We start from the raw sequence: 5,177 nt of genomic DNA, 5'->3' as shown, positions 1-5,177 counted from the left end.
CACGGTTGATGAGATCAATTCCACATGGGGATCGATGTGGCTATGTTTTCTGATGATCGAAATCGATGAGGACGTGACACAACCTACCCCTATCGGTCGGTATCCGCCATCGGGGTTAACAGCGAAACGTAAATCTGAATCGGGCTCGCGATGATTGATAAGATCGGTCAGATCGGAAAATTTGGCGTGATCGGAGTTCAGATGTGATATGTGATTCCCTTCGAACCCCGCCCGCTAATCGGCTAGCGGGACCGCCGTGTGTGTAGCGCCTTGTATTTCGTAAATGATCACTCAAAACCGGTAGAATGCGATTCTATGCATAACTTTATTTTGCAAGGTTTGATGTGAATAGTATGGCTCATGTGTATGTGATGCATGTGTGTAAATTATACATGGCATGCGTGTCATGTTTGTCAGCCGGCAGGAGCCAAAGTGTTGTCATTTTATTGTATAACGACATGCGTGTCGACTTATGACTCTATGTAAAATTCATTACTAGTTGTAGTATTTGGATAATAGAGATCAAGTTGGCGGCTTGGCGGCCCCGCGTGACAAACAAGATGGAGTTTCTAGATGGTCATCGGAGTTGGAGCCGACCTGGAAGAACATCCATGAAGGAGCCATACTATTTCACAATATATGTTTTACTTGTGATTGTTAGGCTTCTTTGTTTCTATGCATGTTAGAATGGTAGAAAAATCCCTCATGAATATCAAGTAAATTACCATTCCCGATGTTGCACCTTCGCACGTCAAGTACGTCTAGTAGTGGGCTCATAAAATTGGGGTGCTTGTGATGCCCCCGATTCAATTGTACACTAATCATACACGCAAACGTGTACGATCAAGATCAGGGACTCACGGGAAGATATCACAACACAACTCTACAAATAAAATAAGTCATACAAGCATCATATTACAAGCCAGGGGCCTCGAAGGCTCGAATACAAGAGCTCGATCAAAGACGAGTCAGCGGAAGCAACAATATCTGAGTACAGACATAAGTTAGACAAGTTTGCCTTAAGAAGGCTAGCACAAACTGGGATACAAATCGAAAAAGGCGCAGGCCTCCTGCCTGGGATCCTCCTAAACTACTCCTGGTCGTCGTCAGTGGGCTGCACGTAGTAGTAGGCACCTCCCGTGTAGTAGTAGTAGTCGTCGACGGTGGCGTGTGGTTCCTGGGCTCCAACGTCTGGTCGCAGCAATCGTGTATAGAAAGGGGGGAAAGAGGGAGCAAATCAACCGTGAGTACTCATCCAAAGTACTCGCAAGCAAGGAGCTACACTACATATGTATGCATTGGTATCAAATGGAATAAGGGTATCATATGTGGACTGAACTGCAGAATGCCGGAATAAGAGGGGGATAGCTAGTCCTTTCGAAGACTACACTTCTGGTAACCTCCATCTTGCAGCAGGAGAAGAGAGTAGATGGTAAGTTCACCAAGTAACATCGCATAGCATAATCCTAACCGATGATCCACCCCTCGTCGCGCTGTGAGAGAGCGATCACCGGTTGTATCTGGCACTTGGAAGGGTGTGTTTTATTAAGTATCCGGTTCTAGTTGTCATAAGGTCAAGGTACAACTCTGGGTCGTCCTTTTACCGAGGGACACGGCTATTCGAATAGATCAACTTCCCTGCAGGGGTGCACCACATTTCCCAACACGCTCGATCCCCTTTCTCCAGACACACTTTTCTGGGTCATGCCCAGCCTCGGAAGATCAACACGTCGCAACCCTACCTAGGCACAAAAGAGAGGTCAGCACGCCGTCTACATCCTATGGCGCAGGGGTCTGGGCCCATCGCCCATTGCACACCTGCACGTTGCGTACGCGGCCGGAGAGCAGACCTAGCAACCTCCATTACAAAGGAAGTTGTGTTACGCGGTTCAACCCGGCGCGCGCCGCTTAGTCGCTGACGTCATGAAGGCTTCGGCTGATACCACGACGTCGAGTGCCCATAATTGTCCCCGCGTAGATGGTTAGTGCGTATAGGCCAGTAGCCAGACTCAGATCAAATACCAAGATCTCGTTAAGCGTGTTATTTTGAAATAACCACGGACGCCGACCAGGGCCAGGCCCACCTCTCTCCTAGGTGGTCTCTACCTGCCCTGTCGCTCTGCCACAAAGTAACAGTTGGGGGCCTTCGTGAACTCAGGCCCACCTCTACCGGGATGGAGCCACCTGCCCCTTCAGCCCCCAACATCAGAATCACTCGCGGGTACTCCTACGAGCCGACCCGGCTTTAATCACCACAAGTATCATATATTATGTATAAGTATATACCCGTGACCACCTCCCAAGTGATCACGGCCCGATAGTATAGCATGGCAGACAGAAAAGAATGTAGGGCCACTGATGATAATCTAGCATCCTATACTAAGCATTTAGGATTGCAGGTAAGGTATCAACAGTTGTAGCAACAATGACAGGCTATGCATCAGAATAGGATTAACGGAAAGCAGTAACATACTACACTACTCTAATGCAAGCAGTATAGAGAAGAATAGGCGATATCTGGTGATCAAGGGGGGGGGCTTGCCTGGTTGCTCTGGCAAGAAGGAGGGATCGTCAACACCGTAGTCGAACTGGGGTTCGTCGGCAGTCTCGGGGTCTACCGGAAAGAAGTAAGGGAGGGGGAACACAATAAATAACAGGGCAACCAAAGCATCACAAAGCGTAACATGGCAATACGCGGTACTAGAGGTGACCTAACGCAGTAGGAGGGGATACCGGCGAAGGGGGGAGAACATCCGGGAAAGTATTCCCGGTGTTCTGCAATTTCGGACAGAGGAACCGGAGGGGGAAAGTTGCGTGTTTACTATGCTAGGGATGTGTGGTGAACGAACGGACCGCGTATCCGGATTCGTCTCATCGTTCTGAGCAACTTTCATGTAGAAAGTTTTTCGATCCGAGCTACAGATTATTTTATATGATTTTCTAAAGTTTTAATCATTTTTTAAATTATTTTAATTCAAAAATTAAATGTTAAATTGCTATGGGTACACAGAAGTGTACCCAGAGATGGGTTTGTGTGGCTGACCAGTAGGCCCGGTTGACTTGGTCAACTGCCTAGTCAGCAGAGACTGACTGATGGGGCCAGTCAAAGTCAACAGCCCAGTCAACATTGACCATTGACTGGTCAAATTGACCAGTGGGTCTCCACTGTCATTAAACATGGACTAATCAACCGTTTAATTAGTTTAAGTAGTTTAAGTAGTTATTAGGTTAGTTAAACTTAATTAGATTAATTAAACATGATTAGTTAAGTTAATTAACCTGGTTAATTAATTGATTAATTCAATTACTAATTATATTATTATTGTTTTTTTAAAAATATTCTGGGCGGGGCCCATGTGTCTGTGGCCCAGAGGGGCTAGCGGGCAACGGGTTTCGGGCGCCGAGGCGGGGCGCATCTAGGCGCCCATCACGCGAGGGGATGAGGCCGGCCGATTGGGGCTGCGCCCGGCAGCGGCGGAGCGGCGCCAGGGTGTGGCGAGGGCGAGCAAAGGGGAGCGAGCCGCGGCGCAGTTAGGCGCCCGCGGGCGCAGCAGCGCCAGCGGCGACCGCACAAGAAGCAGCAGCAGTGGGTGAGCGGGAGCAGACGTCGGCGGTGATGCGGGCGGCGAGCGCGAGAAAGCGATAGCGACAGCGGGCGATGCGGCTGGAGCGGCATCAGCCAGTAGCAGCGAGAGCCAGCAGCGGCGAGGACGGAGCGCGGCGTGGGCGGCAACACCCGCAGATGGCGCGAGTGGCGATAGGCGCGACGGGGCGCGCGAGCTAGCAGGCAGGGGCGCGCGGCGTGGCTTGCGAAACGGCGTGGGCAAGAGGCGGCAAGGGAGGCGAGGCGCCGACGAGCTACGGCTCCTGATGTAGACGGTGTTGTTGCGCTAGCAGAGAGGGAGGAGGGAGGCGGCGGCTCACATCGAGCATGTAGGGTACGGGGCAGCAGGGCGTGAGGAGGAAGACGGGCGGCGACGGAGTCGTGGCGGCGCGGGGCTCCGATGTCGACGAGGCAGAGGCCACGGGCGGGCGCCGTGCGAGAAAGGAGGGACGATGAGGAGGTCCGGTGACGGGGCGGGGCCGCGTCGAGGACGGGCGCCGACGTCGGGTGGCGCGGGGCGCGGTCATCAGGTGGCGCGGGGCGCGGTCGTCGGGCTGGATCCCCGATCCATATCGGGTGGGAGTGGGAGGAGTGAGGGGGTCGTGGGGGGAGTGGGGTGACCGGTTAGGGTTACGGTGGGAGGGGGAGTGGGTTAGTAGGCAGGGGGTGGGCCGGCCTAGGGTTGGCTGGTGCCCCAGTTGGGCCGGGAAAACTCTTTTACACTTTTCTACTTTTTTGCTAACTTTCCTTTTATTTATTTCTTTTCTGTTTTCACTTATCTCTTAAGTTTATTTAGTTTTATTAATTACTGCAATAGATCCTAAATTGGTAGTTCTAATTATACCACAACCACATTAAATTGGGAACTTTAAATAAAATAGTTTTCATTTGTTTTAATAGTTTCAAAGTGTTTAAATAATTTTTTTGCTACTGTTTATAACATTTTAGAGTATTTTAACATTTTATTAAAGTGTGATCTCTTCACCATAAATACCTATGCATTATTTGGCACAACCCAAACATTTTAGTTTTAATGTTTGAAAACTTTTATTGTTTGCCTTTAATTAAAATTTGAATTTGAATCGTTCTAAACTAACACGAGTTTATTAACAGAAATCGAGGTGACGTGGCATCATTAGTAGAGGGTTACTGTAGCTTAATTATCCGGGCGTCACAGTGCTGCTAGGTGTCCTTGAACTGAAGGGTTCGTGTCGGACATGGACATGCACTGTATTAGGTTAACTTGACAAGGCTATCAAAACGGTTTTGGGCCTTGTGGCAAAAGAGGTCGGGAGCCGGGGTATGAGATACCTACCCGACCGACAGGAGTCGTATAGAGATACGATTAGTAAGGAGTTTCTTACCGGATAGGCATGTTGTCTAGCAGTGATGCTAAAGCTCACTAGTCACATGTGCTAGTCGGATCCTGAATCACTGAGAATTTGCGGGGGGATGCTGACTTCAGTGGGAGTATTTCTGTTTAAGGCTATAATTACTCTACATAAACACATTGCTTAGTGATTGCATATTTTTCTGTTGTAGATCAATGGCACCACCTGCTCAACCCAACTTT

At 49.6% G+C, this 5,177-nt stretch overlaps 1 long non-coding RNA gene across 1 annotated transcript; it reads right to left on the bottom strand.

The window, feature by feature from the left end:
* Positions 1–868: 868 nt before the first annotated feature.
* LOC147979241 (uncharacterized) lies at positions 869–4,215 on the bottom strand. Its single transcript, XR_015618595.1, has 3 exons — positions 3,925–4,215; positions 2,543–2,614; positions 869–1,191 (listed from the first exon to the last, which is right to left on the bottom strand). It is a non-coding gene; the product is annotated as an uncharacterized LOC147979241 (long non-coding RNA).
* Positions 4,216–5,177: the final 962 nt, after the last annotated feature.

The sequence above is a fragment of the Triticum urartu genome, chromosome 3A, assembly GCF_056163025.1.
Source record: "Triticum urartu cultivar PI428250 chromosome 3A, HENAU_Tu73, whole genome shotgun sequence".
Taxonomy (NCBI): domain Eukaryota; kingdom Viridiplantae; phylum Streptophyta; class Magnoliopsida; order Poales; family Poaceae; genus Triticum; species Triticum urartu.
The sequence above is the reverse complement of the archived record's forward strand: the minus strand, read 5'-3'. Positions and strand labels throughout refer to the sequence as shown.